Here is a 17,711-nt window from a genome sequence, read left to right as displayed (position 1 = left end):
CATGGCTTAGCTCATAAGTTCTGAGGCTTCCAATTTGGAATAGCACTACCTTAAATTTGGCTTTGCAATTCTGCTCACCCAGGCGCTGCCCAAGAATGGGGCCAGCCAGAGGCTGCAGCTGAATGTCCTTCATGGTTCTGCCTGAGGTCTTAAAAGGTCCATCACCAGCAAGCCTAGAGAGCAAGGGCAATAAAGTCTGCCACAATCATTTCTGTTTGGGAAGGGCAATAAATAAGAGATAGATTACACAGGTGGAGGAGGACAATTAGTAACATTTAACGCAAAAAAAAGGGTCTAGACAGGGACTAGAAGAATAATTCAGTAGCAACAAGGCACCCATGAGATGCTAGGAATAAGCCTGAAACAGGTGAAAGTTAGATGAGTACAAAGAAAGCAAGTAAGTAACAAGATCTGAGCTTGAGCAATGAAGGCACATATATCAGAAAATTAATGATTACATTCTTTTAGGTGAAAGTGAATGAAGTTGTTAAGCCCACCCTTATTCTTTCAACTTCTATCAATAGCTCCCTTCTAGCAACTCCATTTCCCACTTGGGAAGTAGTTCTAGCTAAGAAATAGTGGACTTATGGCATGATTCAAAAAGCCTCTCTCTCTGTCTCTCTCTGTCTCTCTCTGTCTCTCTCTGTCTCTCTCTCTCTCTCTCTCTCTCTCTCTCTCTCTCTCTCTCTCTCTCTCTCTCTCTCTATTTCTCTTTTTAACCATTACCTTCTGCTTAGAATCAATGCTCACTATTGGTTCCAAGGCAGAATAGCGAGTAAGGGCTGGGCAATTGGAATCAAGTGACTTGCCCGGGTTCACCCAGTGAGGAAGTGCCTGAGGTCACATTTGAACCCAAGACCTCCCAACTCCAAGTCTGGCTCTCTATCCACCTAACTACCTTAGCCCTTTTCTCTTATCCAAACATTTAATTACAAAATTCTGTCCACCTCATGCCCTGGCATGTGTAGGATGAGGATTCTTCTCCAGGAGAGGTCCAACATGGACACAGAAAAGGTAGCTCCTAGACCAGTGAATTTCAAAGCACTTCCATACCCCTGGCTATGTGGCACAGGGTCCAAATTAATGACCATTACAGTCATTCCTCTGAGCTAAGGCATTGTGTTACCAGAGGGTCCCTGTCCAGAATTAGTTGTTCCTCACTGGGGTTAACACACAGTAATCTGCAGGCATCCGTGGCCACACTAGCCAAGACCCATGTTGGTGAAGGCATGGAATACATCCCCAAATTTGCAGGAGGAGCTGCTCCGTTCCCCCTCTCCACCATGCCTGAGGACATTTTTCAATGCTCTGCCCCTCTGTCCAAAAGCCCAGTGGGAGCACTTTTTCCCTCTGCTGTCTGGGGGTAATGCGTGGGGCTCACAGGCAGCTTGAAGGTGCAGTTTGGACACTCGATCTCTAAAAGGTTCCCCAACACTGGCCTCAACTGACTAATGAGCTCTTCCATGAAGGGACCTGAGGGAAAGGCATTTATTTTGTATTTGCTATGAGCCAGGCACTAGGATACAAAGAAAGACAAAAACATGATCCCTTCCCTCAAGATACAGATAGAGGAAGTATACAAATGAGGGAGACAAACATTAAAATACCTCCACAACGATAGATTGATAGATAGACACAAACAGACATTGTAAATGATGGGGAAATGAAATTCACTTTGGATGGAGTGAGGTATGTGGAAAAAACAGAGAATGTGGGAACCTGGGCAGCAGCAGCAACCTGAACCCCCTGAGACTTCTAAGTACCTAATCAGATGGGGAAAGGGTGAAGGCTGGAGGGAAAGGTTGGTACTGGCTTTCATCATATTGCCTAGGGTCAAACTTGCCCTAAGGCTACTCGCTTTCCTTTATGGTACTCCTGGGATTCTTTATTTTCCTTTCCCAGCTAGACACAGGAGGAAGCACTTGTCTTTTGTTTTTAATGTTTCTAAATATTCTTCCCATGTTTCAGAACAGAGATTAATTGGGAAAGTGAATACTTGTATGAAAATAATTGGCATTCCCCTGACAAATTGCACTGGGTTTAAATCCTGGCATGGGTTAGCACCTTCTCTGATAAGGAGCATTAATATGATTAAAATGGCCAGGCGGCTGCCTCTGCCACATTTGGCATCTCCAGACAAGGCCAGAGATAATTTGGCTGCATAGTTTCTGTTTCCAATGAGATTGTTTAGTGAGAAATGTGAAAGATGTGACCAAGGAGAATGCTAGTGCTTGGAAAAATAGTCAACAGGAAAATAAGGCAAATGGTGGGATCCTTCCCTTCCCTTCCCTATCATTCATCTCAAGCCCATGAAATGAGGCTCCATAACAGGACAGATATGGGGAAATGTGGCATAGGTGTTAGGGTTACATAAATATCAGAAGGGAAAGAAAAGATGATTCCAGGGTTTGCCCATGGTTGTCACAGGCCACTGTGGGACTTGGGAAATTTAAGGAGAGTTCTACCTGGGAGTAGCAGATGGGAAACCAAAAAAATAACAAAAATAATACAAAAGTAGCAGATACTTATCATAAGGCTTTTAAAGGTTTACAAAGCATTTTAGGTGCCTTTTCGAATTTGACCCTCACAATAGCCTTATGTACTAGGAACTATGTAAAAATCAGAAAACCGAGGTTCAGAGAGGTAAATGATTTGTCTGATTTACATAACTAATAACTAAGACAGGATTTAAAGCCAGGTCTTTTCAATGCTACTATGCCATGTCGACTGTCATTAAACTAACAAGTTTCTCAAGTTCACCAAAGAGAACGTGATTTCAGAGTGAGCAGACATGAAAGACCTGGACTTTGTAAGGATCAGTACCAAAGGACAGTGTAAGAACAATAAGAGACAAGTGGTGAGAATTCAGCTAGGATTTATTATTGATTCAAATGTGATTTATAGGAGCTAAAGTTTATCTTGACAGCTTCAATTAGTAAATATTATTGAGGGATCACAATGAAGAAAAAAAAATGGACTTGGAGTCAAGGACCCAGAGTTCAAATCCTACCTCTGTCACTTTCTAGCTCTATGAACATGGACAAAACACAACCTCTCTGAAATTCAGTTTGTCATATATAAAATGAGGATAGTAATATTACCTGCACCATAGGGAGTGTGGAAGGAAATTTACTCTTCTTCTTTCTCATGGGGTCGCACACTTGACCTCGTCTCCTACCGAGGATTTGACCCAGAAGCCAGGACTTTGTGAAGGAAATCATTGGGTGAATTGAGTCACGAGGAAAGAATGACAGCTGAAAAATTGGAGCAGTAGGATCAAGAGATCACCAGGGGAAGGGTGACCTTTCCTGCAATGCCCCCTGGGCTTGCCCCCTGGACAATGCAGGCAAAATAGAAAGCCATAGTTGACTCCAAAGATGTGACATATGAGAGTTAGTGGGCAGAGAGAAAATTTGATAAACTGAGGCTAGAGTAGATTTTGCTCTCTTCTCTTCCAGGTTTGTTGCTGACTGGACCTGCCTGTGGAACATGGTTAGGGGGCCCAAAATGGTAGTCACAGAATAGCAAGCTAAATGAAGCACTAAGGAAAGTACTTTTTATACCTCTCTCCTAATTTTCCATCTTTTCCCCCTATTGCTTTTGATTAATAAAATTATTAATTTATGGCCAATCTCATAATTTTCACTCTTACAAGTGTTTGCAAGGAATATGCTTGGTGATCCTTGGAGTGCTATGGAAATGTGTTATTATCCTAGACATTTGGAGATGTCTAGGATGAGCAGATAGCCAGCCAAAGCACACTCAGGTAGGGAAAACATGCCCAAAGAAGTGATCCACATAAATATGGTCATTACCAATATGACCTTCAAGGAACAGAAAGTGTATTAGTGATTTGGATGATAAGTAGATTAATCAGGCTTCATCTCTTGAGAGAGATAAGTGTTGGGCTATAAGAAGAAGACACATAAACGGGAAACATTTTCTCAGCTAGAATGAAAGAGATTATTTTACATAGAAAACAGCTTAGACAAAAGTTTTAGAGGTTGGAGAAGGAAAACTGACAATGATGGTGAGGTACCATCATAAAAAAGCCAAATTTGGCTGAAATAGGAAACAGGTATAGAAACAGGGGAAACCCATTTGGAAAGATTTGAAGGCAAATGTCAAAAATTGAGATAGGATCTTAAGAGTGATGCAGTGTGCTACAAGGGAAAGAATGACTGTTTTGAAATATGAAGACTCTTGTTTGTCTCTTTGCCCTGTTACACTTTAGTAATCTTGGGCAGGTCTCTTAAGCACATTAGGTCTTAGTTTCCTTATCTATAAAGTGAAGGGTTTGCATAAGATGACCTCAGAGATCTCTCCCAAGCCCATGATTTGATTATTCTAATATTAGAATGTCACAGAGGAAGTAATTCAGCATGGGCAAACTAGCAGGCAGGGAAAATGATGATATGCATCATCATGAATATTCATATGCACAAAACCCTGATGTGCCATCCAAATATGGGGTGTGGAGGGAGATTGGGGGGTAGCTGGTGATGTTCAGAGGCTTGGAGGCCAGCAAAAGAGGCTATAATAATGTAGGCATGAATCACCAGATCTGCTTGAAGGGAAAATTTGAAATTAACTGAGGAACAGAAAAAAGAGTAGAAGAAAACACTGTGTTCTCTAAGAGAGGCAGAAAGGTTTCCAAGGCCTATGAATACTTAAAATCATAGAATCTTTTACTAGATGAGACTTTAAAGACCATGGATATTCAGGACTTACAATAGAAGGACTCATTTAAGAACCCTGGATTTTAGTTTGTCACCGCTTCCCCTATGTTTTGACAGATGAGAACTGAAAAGAGGTGAAGTGACTTGTCCAAAGTCTTAGTATTATTATTACTGTCAATTGAGATGTATACCGATACCTTATAGGACAGTAGAACTAAAACTAAGGGACCTCAGAAGCTATTTAGTCTAACCCCACTAATTTTGCAGATGAGGAAATTGAGGTCCAAGGAGGCTAAGTAACTTATCCAAAGTTGCACAATTAATAAGAATCAAAAGTGAGATATGAAGCAAGGTCCTCTGAATCCAGAGCTCTTACACTTTCAACTATTCCACGAAGTTGTGATAATTTTAATAGTAATTAATTGTTTGATTTTAAATACATAAATAGTAACCTCATTTCTGTAGAAGGGAGAAAAGTTTAATTTAGCATCTCACCCAGCACATAGAAGGCACTTAACAAATGATTGTTGACAGACTGAAAAAGGGAGTGATAACAGAAATAAAGCCATTATTAAGCTATGACTTTATTTATTTGTTTAAGCCCTTACCTTCTGTCTTGGAGCCAGTACTGTGTATTGGCTCCAAGGCAGAAGAATGGTAAGGGTTAGGCATTGGGGGTCAAGTGACTTGCCCAGGGTCACACAGCTGGGAAGTGTCTGAGGCCAGACTTGAACCCAGGACCTCCTGTCTCTAGGCCTGTCTCTACCCAGCTGCCCCCTAAGCTATGAATTCAAATGAAACCAAGGGAAGAAAATAATCTCCCAGAATCCATAAGACTTTAACCAGAGACCAGAATTAGAGCCAGAATCCAAGACCTAACTCTGTACAAGTTGCATGAACTATTGCTGACAACATGCTACCCAAAAATAATGGAGTCATTTCTCACCACCCATAGTCTTACTTAGAGACTAGCAAAAGGAATCAGCTGTGCCCCAGTCACAGATGGAGAGGCGTGAGTTGCTACCTTAGGAAATGAAACCAAGAAACTACCAATTAGCTCTGTTGTTTTCTAATGTCAAACTGGAGGTGTTGGCTCCTTAAAAATACATCTTTTGTTTTTTCCCTTTGCTTTCACCAACCACTGATCTTGGCCATTTATTTTACCTTCTGGCAGATGATAGAGGTTACAATGACAGCACTCATGGTTAATCTTTCCCCTACCAGTCATTAGGAAGCAGTTGGTGAACCAATCTGGGAGAGGAGATAAAGCTATGAAGGAAGGAGTCCTAAGGGCCAGGAGGCAGTAGTGGAAAGGCAGGCCGGAGCAGAGCAGACTTACAGGAGCTGGTACCCAAGAGGCAGAGCTATTCTCCCTCTCCCAGATGAGGAGAGGCAACGTGGCTTAGAGGGTAAATAGCTGTCCTCAGAACAAGGAAGATTAAGATTTAAAATTCCTAATTCTCAAGCATATTGTCTGTGTAACTGGAAAAAGATACAACCTTCCAAGGCTCTGGAGCAACTCTGTAAGACTATAAATTGTAGAGAAAATGCTCACTTATCTTAGTAGAGGGTGTTTCATCATCCAGGAGCTCTCTATGTCTATGAAATCATGGCTTCCGTCTACTGAGGCAGTGCCTTAACATAGGATGAATGTGGCAAATACCTATTGAGCTGAAATGAAATTATAACTACTGTTGTCTTTGCTTAAAAGGCCTTGTATTCTTTTGAAAATATGCAGTTCTTGCTGGAGAACCTAATCTAAAGAGAGGAAAATCTCTGTCAAAAAATGTGAAGGGTTTTATCTCCAGGTTAGTGATAGAGACACTAGTACTATGTTCTGTTTGTGATGTCCAAATTCTCCTAATGTATAAAGGACAAAGAACAGGTTAAGCATTTTTATACCTCGTGGGCAGAAGATAAACACAGAAAGGTTTTTGTTAAGCATGAGGCAAAGTACTTTACTGTTAGGAGTGATTCATTATCAAGAGTTTCCAATAAAACTATATGTAGATCTCCAGAGAAAGCAGCACTGGAGAAGCAAGAGGATGGGAGAGGACCATTTGGGTCTATTGCCTTGAACTTTTGCTTAGCAGCTTACAAATAGTCTGTGAAACCAGATAGATGCAAAGGGCCTTGTATTGTCCATCCTGATCCTCTCTCTATCCAGTCTCACTCAGAAGTCTCTTTTTACAGATCTACTTGAATAACTAGGCTTTTAATGGATGCTTTGAGCACTGTAAAAGCAGCTTCAGGAAAGGAAACTGCAATCACTTTCAGACACCTTTATGTCATCATCTCTGAATGGGCAGGACCTGGAGTGAGTGGGATATGGGAGGTCAAAAAGAACTTCCCTGATCGGGTTTATAATACTTCTGAGCCAGGAAGCCTGAAACATCAGTCCCTCATGTTGTTGAGATGGAGGGTACAGGAGAATGTCATAGAGACCCAATCCATTAACTGCTATCACCTTGTATGTTTGCTTCATTCTCCTTAGTGGGAGACCACAGGGGTAGAACATTGCCCCTATCAATGGAATTAGTTGATATGTTCATTAGCCTTGCTGTTTTTCTCATTCTCTTTTCCACTTTGTTATAAGGGATAGTTTAAAGGTCAGAAATGGGAGAGATATGTTGGAAAATGAAGGCGATACAGAAATTAATCAAATCAATAATTTTTTAAAAGAACACAAGCTTATTAAAGACAAGGACTACTTTGCTGGGTTGTTGTTAGTAGTGATGGTAATCCTAGTGCCTAGCATGGTACTTTGAAGATGCTTAATCATTTCTATGCTTGTTAAATAACTAGAAGAATAAATAAAAGACTGGACTTTGTGTCAGGAAGGAGAGTTCAAATCTATCCTCAGATGCTGTGTGACCCTGGGCAAGTACCAATTTCTGTGTGCCTCATTTTCTTTATCCACAATGTGAGGTTAATAATAGGCAGGATTTTTGCAAAGGTAAAATAAGATATTTTAAAAGCACTTTGCAATTAAAGTGCTATCTATATAAATGCTAGCTATCATTGAATTGAATTGAATTGAATTGAATTAACATTGAGAGAGGTCTCATGTGCCCTGGCACAGGTTAATCAACTGAATGTAGCTTAAGAGACAGAAACCAATTCTAAAAGATGATATACCTCTCCAGAGTAGTTCTCACAAATGTATCTCCTGGGCCTGTGAATCACATGAGAATACATTCTTAAAAGATTATCAAACCTTTATACTGATGTCTGGACAAAACTTACATCATCCTATGTCACTTTATTTTCCTGGACAGAGTTTAGGAGAATAAAGCTTTTAAAATTAGTCTTTGTTGTTGTTCTTCAGATGTTTCAGTGGTGTCCAAGTCTTTGCCACCCTATTTGAGGTTTTCTTGTGTAATAATGAGATTAAATCTACCTTGCCCATTCTCATATCTAATCACCAAAAATGTAAACAACTCCACTTAATTCACAAGTTGGGAGGTCTGTGACCCACATGTGCTAGAGTGAGTGACGAAACAAAACTTACTGACTGCCTCCTGGGCAATCCTAAGAAAAGCGTCTGTTGTGATTGGAAATGTAAACTAAGAGGAAGGCACAGGAAGTGATGCAAAAGAAGCCCCTTTAAAAGAGAGTGACAACTTCCTGTAGCTCTCTTCTTGTTTGTGACTTGGACCTGGAGAAGTATTGGCTGAGACATCGGACTAGGTGAGACTGCTTTTAATCCCTCCCTTGGAATTATACATGGTGAGTGTAAAGACTAAATCTTCCTAGATTCTGTGAAAGAACTCTCCTTTCAAGAAAGGACCAGAGACTGAAGGTTTTGCTTCATTCATCTCTTGTCTTCAGGCTTAAGGCCTTGAGCCTTTGGCCTGAAAACTAGTTAGATCTGCTTGGGCTAAACTAGGGACTGGAGCAAATCATTCAGTGTGTCAGATTAATTATCTTACTTTATCTTCTCTCTAATTTTCTTACTTTCCCTCCCTCTTTTCATTTGTAAATAAACTTCCATAAAAGTAATTTGTAAATAAACTTCCATAAAAGTAATTTTGAGGTTATTCTTTAATTGGGGATTGATAATTATTCAATTCCCTGGTGACCAAACCTTTTATTATTCACCCTACCAAAACCCCTTTTTACCCCTTACATTTGGGAAAGATAGGAGTGTTTGGCATTTCCTTCCCCAGATCGTTTATAGATGAGGAACTGAGACAAATAGAATCAAGTGACTTGCCTAGGATCACACAGCTAAAAAGTGTCTGAAGCTGTATTTGAACTCAGGATTAGTACTTGGCTAAATCTGAATTTCCTTTTAAGTATTTGAGCCCCAGAAAAAGCCTAACAGGTGACTTTTGGAAACACTGATGGTGGTTCTTTATTGATATTCATTATTTAATATTTAATTCCACTAGGAAAGTTCTAATTTTCACATGAATATATCTATGAATGAGCAAAAGGTTCCCTCCTGATTTTATCTGAATCACCTCCCAAAACTTGGCCTTGGACTTTTGACTCCTAGAGCTCCCATAGATACCTGAAACTCAACATTTTCCAAACTGACCTCATTATTTTCTCCTTGGAAAATCAGTCCTTTGCCTGATTTCCTTAAATTTACTAATGGAATCACTGACTTATTTTTGTTATCAAAAAACTTGAAATATGATACAATGGAGAAAAAATATTCACTGTCTCTGAAGTCAGAGGATGTCCATTAAAGTTTTGCCTCTGATGACTATATACCACTTTGGACAAGTCCCTTAACGTTTTTTGGCCTCAAGTTTCTCATCTATAAAATAAAGAGGTAGGATTAGATGACATCTGAAGTCTCTTCTAGATCTAAATGCATAATCCTATGACCTTTTACCTCTCTTTATCTAACACCAACCCTAAGCTTCTTTATTCAATAAATTGCCAAGTCCTGTCAATACTAGTCCAATAAAATCTCATAGCGAGGCCCTCTTTTCTCATTGTTTCTTCCTTATGTTAGGTCCTCACTACCTCTCACTGTTATGTTGATCTAAACAGAAATATTTGGGAAGCTGAAGAGATGGCCTGAAGCTAGAAACCTGCAGGACTCACTCCTCCCACACACACATCTGTTTCCTAATGAGATTCCATCTACACCTTTTTGATGGGATCGGCAATGCATCACTGCCACTTCTTTGGGTAACTGGACAGCTTGCAAGAGTTGGTTTATAAGGCTCTCATAAGCTATTTCTTTCCCACCAGCAGTTATAAATCCCTGATATCTCCAGATTTGGCCAGTGCAATGGACTAAATTGAACGCGTATTTGCTGTTGGTATACACGTTTATCCTCCTGCCCCAGCCAATCTCTAGAGTTCTGGTGAGACTCAGGATTTCAGCACCTTGAGCATTCATGGACTTTGGTAGAGCTGCATACCATAGTCTCATCTTGAGTCACTACAGCTGCACCTGTATACCATTCCCCATCTAACACAAATGCAGAATCATCAGTAAACAGTGTCAAGTCTGGAGAGATTAAAGGGATATCGGTTAGGTCATCTCTAGTTTTCTGAACTATTTCCAAGGTATTTGCACAGCTATGGATGGGTTCCCCTTCTAATGGTAAGTCTGGTATCAGTGTAACTGGGTTGATCTCTCTACCGCATTGGAAAGTTAGGTTGTCATTGCCCAGCAACACAATTTAATATTGGGATAAGCTGTGGGATGTAAACGCTTGCAGGTTGCTGTTTTTCAAGATGGTATCTATTTGATGAGGTGAGTACAGCATAATCCTGCATCCCAAAACCAGATCTGAAGATTTTTTAACTATTAGGGCAGGAGCCGCAATTGCTTTCATACATGGTGGCATCCCCCTAGCCACAACATCTAGCTGGGAGCTATAATAGGCTATTGGTCTGAACTGATCCCCAAGAGTCTGCACTAATACAGCACTGGCTATTCCCTTGTCTTCATGCACAAACAGGTAAAACGGGTTTGCATGGTCAGGGATACCAAGAGCAGGGCTTGATAACACAGCTGTTTTCAGTTTTTCTATTGCATGCTCGTGCTCCCGTATCTGTTTTAAAGGTTCTGAGACATTGTTCCTAGTCAAGTCTGTCAGAGGTTTTGAGGTCAGACTATAATCAGATATCCACTGCCTACAGTAACCCATGATTCCTAAAATTGCATGGAGCTAGTTCTTGGTCCTAGGCATGCACAGCTTCTGTATATGTGCAACTCTTTTTTTGGGAAATCCATCTTGTATTCTTTTCCAACATGAAGCCAAGGTACTCTACTTTTGACAAAACCCACTGTAGCTTGGCCCTGGAGATCTTGTGTTTTGCATAGCTCTTGTAACAGATATTTGCTGTCCCTTTGACACACTTGAGCATTTGGTGACATTAGCAAAAGGTCATCAACATAATGCACTAGTTTACTCTCAGTGAATATGATTGATTCAAGGTCTCTTTGCAGGATTTGGCAAAAGATATTAGCACTTTCTGAGAACCCTTGTGGAATTTGGGTCCAGCAAATTTGTTTACTCTCCCAGGAAAATGCAAAAATCTTCTGACTGGACTCATGCAGGGGTGTAGTAAAATACGCACAGCACAGGTCCATGACTGTGAACCAGGGTGCACTACTTGGAATTTCAGGGATGATATTTGCTGGGCTAGGTACCACTGCATGTCCCTTTTTAACAAAGTTGTTTACTGCTCTCAGGTCCTGCACAAAATGCCATTGTGTTTTGCCATTTGGATCTTTCTTTGGTTTTTTAATGAGCATAATAGGTGAGTTGTACTCGGATATAGTATAGACCAAAATGCCTTATTCCAGGAGACTTTGGATAATAGACCTGATACTCTCTGTGGCCTCTTTGCTCAACCTATACTGAGGGATCCTAGGTGGAGTGACCTCTTTCACCTCAATCTTAACAGGTGTGGCAGATTTCAAAATTCCTACATCAGTTGAATGCTTAGCCCAAACTGCCTCTGGGATATCTTTTGGTATTTCAAAGATATTCCCCATATGCTGTTCCTCCTCATCACCCTCCACTTGCCCTAGGAATAGCAAGGGATGGTGCTTGAGTGACTGTTTGGGTAAGTGTAGTAATATTTGGCCTGACTTATCACACTGGATAGTGGCAACTAATTTACAGAGAACATCCCTCCCCAAAAGGTTGGATGGGCATCCGGGTATCAACAAAAGGAATGATCTAAAGTCATTGGGCCTATTTTCACCATCTTAGATCTTAGCTTAGGCACCAACTCCATTTGCCCAGTGGCTCTTTTTACTCTCAGAGACCCCATTAATGCACAATTTTCTGGTGCAGATATAAACACAGACTGGGTTGCTCTGGTGTCAATAAGAGCAAGATAGATTTGATTCCCTATCATCACCATAACCAATGGTTCGCTGTCTTTAGCTGTCTGATCAATAGGTACCAAAAGTGATTCTATCTCAATGTCCCCCAAATCCCATTGATCTTGTTCTAGGACTTCTGTCTGTGCTGGCTCAGGATTCTGTGAGTGTAATGATGGTGAGTCTCCCTCAAATGTGGCTTTTTGGACCGCCTGTGCCTTAATTGGCATCTCTGGACCATTCGTGGGCCCATTAGTGTCAAAGTGTATCTCAGTTTTCCCAGACCATGAGTAAGGTAGAGTGCCCTTCTCTTCACTAAACATACTCTGCTTGACTTGTGCAAAGTTAGATTCAGGAGAGGTATTTCTCTGCATTAAAGGAAATTTTTCAGAATTGGGAATGTGTTTTTGGATCATGACTACATCCTAGTCCTGTGAGTCTATGCCTTCTTCTTGTATCTGACCCCTAGACTCTATGTCAGTAACAGGAAACTCAACTGTAGATGTACTTTGCATAGGAAACAAAGTCGGTGTTGTAGATTCTTTCTCTGTTCCTATCGGTGTCATTTTGTTTCTCTCTTGGCTACTGACATTTATGGAATGGAATTCCTTTAAATGCATTAACTCGGAAACTTCTCCAAAGGCAGCTCTCTTTGGAGTATCACAGGCTTGAAAGTGTGCTACATCTGTATGCACCTGACCCTGAAGTAGGCTTGGTACGAATTCCCTGGCATCAGCATCCAGCTTTAAAGTTCCTTTGGTACTGTAGCAACTAGACTTTCCACTTTCCCTTCCAGCTTCCCTAGTTGGTGATAGAGAAGAGGTTGTGCCTGTGTCTGAGAATTTTGCACTTTCCTTCTCAATGGTCTGCAGGAGCCCATCTCTCTTGTTGACACTGTCTGTTTCTAAGAGATCCCCATTAGAACACCTATCTAAAATCATTGTCCTTGTTGTTTGGCCTTGCTGTACTACTGATTGCTTTAAATGATCCACAGTCTTACTACAGAATGATGCTTCTTTCCCCTTACAGTGAGAATCAATAAATGCTACTTTCTTCAAGCTTGAATCACGAATTTGTGCAGATGTGCCTGGTTTGCTTTCATTAGTCCCCACATCACTGTTTCCTTTCCCATTAATCCTCTCCTTTATTTCTATTATATCCTCCTCCATCTGCAACTCCTCCTCAGTCATTTCTTTGTAACTTTGTATTACATCTACCAACCCATAATTTATAATTTCTTCTGCACCCATTTTGTCCTTCCCACTTTTCTCTGCCACATCATTGTCACTGCCCTTATCTGTCCTTGCAACAACTAAGGCTGCTTTCTTGTTTCATAAGTTGGTACAATGCCTCACTCCTTGGGACACGTATTCCTCCATTTTTGATAAACTAGAGGAATTACTGAATTTAGTACAATTATGGTCACAACATCTGGCCTTTACTTTGTCACTGTATCTGTTCTTGTCCCCATTGTTGCTACTATTGTTGCTGTTATTGCCATATCTAGAATTATAGTAGGTATTTCTCCTGTTGTTGTTATTATTGTCATTGTTTCTATTCCCAAAATTTATCTGAAATTTAAACCTACAGTAATGAATAATATGCCCAAATTTTGAGCACAGAGTTCTTAGTATTGCTGGAGGATTGCCTAGGCCTGCTCTGCCTCCTCTGATTGCTGGACATCAGAGCCATATTCTTAATCTCCTCTATCTCCTTGGCCTTTTGAGCTTCCTTTAGTTGTCTCTTCAGCGCTGCAATCTCTCTAACCTTTTCAGAGACCTTTGATTGCTTAGGCTCGCTATCCCTAGACTCATGGACATATGCAGCAGTCTTTCTTAGTTCTTCAATGGGCATGGTCTCCCATTGTGGGCAATGTAACTTGAAATAAGCCTGGATGTGGTTTAGACTGCCCTTTACAAACTGCCTCCTGACATGCTGGATTTGTTGTGAGGAAGATTATTTAGTATGTTATATATAGGTTATATGGGCCTAGCAGGAAGGGCTGGAGCATTCCAAGATGGAATCAAGGAGCAGGAAGTTGCTTGTGCTCTGAGAGAGACTCCATTAGTGGTTGGCACAAACTGTGGCTAGCCCTGGGAGATCTCAGAGTTAAGGACACCCTGAATCCTGATTCCCTGGGATCCTGAGTGATGGTGGCTTCTAGCAAGTGGACAAGACCTACAAAGCTGCACCAAGTGGAGGAGGAGTTTGGGATCTGGTGGACAGCATCTCAAGCACACTGTCTCTACTTGGGTACCTTGGACCACCTTGGCTTTTGGCATCTTGTGATCATCTGTGGGTTACCGTGAGAACCCTCAAAGCCACCCTCAGGCCCTTTAGCTGTGCTGATCAAACCTGGCTGGAACCAGGTTTGAAGCAGACTTCCCAGTGACTCGTGTACTGCTCCTTTGAGCCCTGCCTGCTTAGGTCACTAAGATTAGAGAAGTCACGTCCTCCCCTTGCCCTGTGGTTTTGCCATTTAGGTTTTAGTGTAGAATCCCCTATCCCACCTTTATTTAGTTTAACATATTTAAAACTGTTAAAACCTTTTACCTTGCCTGCTGGTTTCAAAGACTCTGGCCTAGTGGTGAGCTGTGTGACAGTTGGCCAACAGCCATTCTTGACAGTTAGCAACAGCTTAGCTGTGTACTCTGGTCTCCCTATCCTGGTCCTGTCTCTTCTTCAACCCAGAGTGTGTGTCCCCACAACCATTTAGATTATATTTTAACATCCCTGGTGCCCCATCTATTTTTACAGTTGTTATCCTCAGCTGTCATGTCCCTGAAACCTAGGATAGTTTTGCCTACCTCTAAGAGCCTGTCCAGGTAAAGGCTTGGGTGTTCCTCTTCCCCCTGCCTTAATTTCTTGAAGGACCCCCATGCATTTGATCTTCTTGCATGTAGCCTCATCACTTCTGCTAAATCCTCTCTATGCCTTTTAAGATAAGCCATATTTACATGTGAAGAGAGTTCTAAGTCCTGGTGTTATTCTGGCCAGGAGGCAAGATTGGGGTTGCTTCTTGTCTTGGCTATAAACTTTGCCTTCTCACTAGGGGTATATAATTCTGATAAGAGCAATTACACATCCTCAAAAGTTGGATTGTAAAGTCTCATGGCCCGTTTATATTCTTTTATAGACTTATGGGGATTTGTATAGAACTGAGAAAACCTCCATTTTAAGATCTCCAGATCACCCCCTGATAAAAGGTTTGTAGCCTTTAACATGTATAATGCCTGAGTCAGGTTGTACCACTGTCCTATCGGTAATGGGAAGGATAGTTACAGGAGCTGCTTCAGCCCCTGCAACCTGTTGTTCTTCAGTGTTCTTATCCGTAGCTTGTTGTTTAATATCACTTCCCTTTTTTGGTGTGACTGCACTCTCAATAATCTCTAGCTGCATGATTGTCTTTGCATCTAGATCCTTTCCTTCTCTGATCTGCTTGTTTATCTCAATTAGGGTCTTCATGTGCTCCACTAATTGCTCCAAAACCGGGTTTGTTATTTCTGTTCTTCCAAAGGTAAATGCCAAAACTTTCCTCAATATCATCAGGGCCCCAAAGAAAGTTGTAGCCATGGCTATCTCCGATGGCACATATGCCAAAGCATTACCCACTGATATAGTTAACCACATGTAAGTATCATATATTTCTGTCATTTGAAAAATTAGGGAACCATTATCAGCCAAAAGGTTGCACAAGCCTGCCAAATCCCATAGGAATTCCAACCTGCCATTTTCCATGTTGCACTTACTGGATCATAATGAAAGCCTTACTTCTGTAATGGGACACAACAGTCTTTTTTCTCAATTCAAGTCATTCAATACAAAAATGTCAAATTAATATTTCTAAAATTTCTAAATTAATATTTCTAAAGCTCAACTTTGATCATATCTCAGTAATAGAAAGAGCATTCTATTTGGATTCAGAAGACTTGAGTTTCTTCCTGGCCCTATACTGTGTAACTTCCTAATAACTGTGAATCTATGATTACACACATGCACACATGGGCACACACACACACACATACACACACACACACACTCCAATATGCATTCTAAGTTTAAAATTGGCATTGTGTACCAAATAAACCACCAGCTCCCTAGCTGTTAATTCAAAGACCTCCATAATTAACTTCAAAATATTTTTTCTAGAATTATGTCCCAACATTTTTCGATGAGTACTTTATATTTCAGTCCAAGTAAATTATTCACCTTTTCCAAAATATCACTTCAAATATGAACATAGGCAGCTTTTGTTTAGTGGAACAATCTCTAGACCTCAAGTCAGAAGAGACCTGGATTTGATGCCAGCCTAAGACATTTTCCAACTGTCTGATAACAGATGAATCTTCATTTCTCTGAACCTTAGTTTCTTCATCTTCTTTTTTAAGCCCTTACTTTGTCTTAGAATTGATGTTTAGTATCAGTTCCTAAGCAAAAAAAAAGCAGTAAAGGCTAGATAATTGGGGGTCAATAAGCCCAGGGTCATCCATCTAGAAATTATCTAAGGTTAAATTTGAACCCAGGATCTCCTGTCTCCAGGTCTAGCTCTCTAAGTTTCTTCACTTTTAAAATGGAGATAATAATACTTGCACTAACTGCAAGTTGTTATGAGAAAATATCTTTATCCACCACATGGCATTATTTAAATGATAGTTTTCTACATTATTACTTGATGATTCCTTTTCTCTGTGCCTTTGGTTGTACTAATTTCCTTACCTTTCTTTATCCAGAACAGCTACTTCTTATATACCTGCTTCAAAATATGATCCATCATTCAAAGTCAAACTCAAATACCATCCTTTCCATGAAGCCATCCATGACCCCTTCAGTAAGATATGACTCTTCCTTCTACTGATCTCCACAGTACTTTTTCTATATTATTTTTATATATTATTTGACAACTATATTCTATATAATGCTATAATAATTTGTGCATATTCTTAATCTTCACTGCCATTAGACTATAAGCTTCTCAAGAACAGAAATTGTAATTTATTTGTCTTTCTGGGTTCTGCAGCACTTAAAATAATACTTTATAATTATAGATGATAATATATGTGTGTGTGTGTGTGTATTTTTTAATTGAGTGAAATATTTAATCCATGTGTAAGCACAGAGCCATTTCTGGACAATCTGACCCACAGGTCATGCACCATAAAATATATGGAGTACAATGATGCCTTCAAATTAATTCATCAACTTTTTAAAGATGGATTTAGTAGAAGGTATAGGACAGAGAAAACTTTAGACCTCATGATTCAGTGCCCTTTGGAAGGAGAGATGCTAAAAAGTCACCCCATGAAGAGAATGGCATTTGAGGACTGAGACTTGCTCCTGGCAGAAGCCTCTTCTGAAAGAGGGTCCAGGAAGGAAAAATGGATGAAATTTTGTTTGTTTTTTAGGTATTTTCATTCTATATAGCAGGTTCTAAAATGTTGTCCTTAGGAAATAGGGGACTCTTGCTGTGAATGAGAATGTAATAAGTAGTTGGATCTTTCCTTTAACATTATTTAGACCTATAGTCTGAAAGTGGTAAAGCATGAAAACATAAATGGTCTCATGGGGTAGTGATGGGAGGGAGCACGCCAGCTGATATCTTCCTATTTTAACCAATCATTCTCATTAACTAATTGCCAGGCTCAGTTGTATCTACTTGCTGAAGGTATTGTCAGAATCTCCTAAATTTTACTGCTCTAGGGCAAAGGCCTGATTACTGTGCATAGTTA

Source organism: Gracilinanus agilis, chromosome 3 (genome assembly GCF_016433145.1).
Source record: "Gracilinanus agilis isolate LMUSP501 chromosome 3, AgileGrace, whole genome shotgun sequence".
NCBI lineage: Eukaryota > Metazoa > Chordata > Mammalia > Didelphimorphia > Didelphidae > Gracilinanus > Gracilinanus agilis.
Note: the sequence above shows the minus strand (reverse complement) of the source record.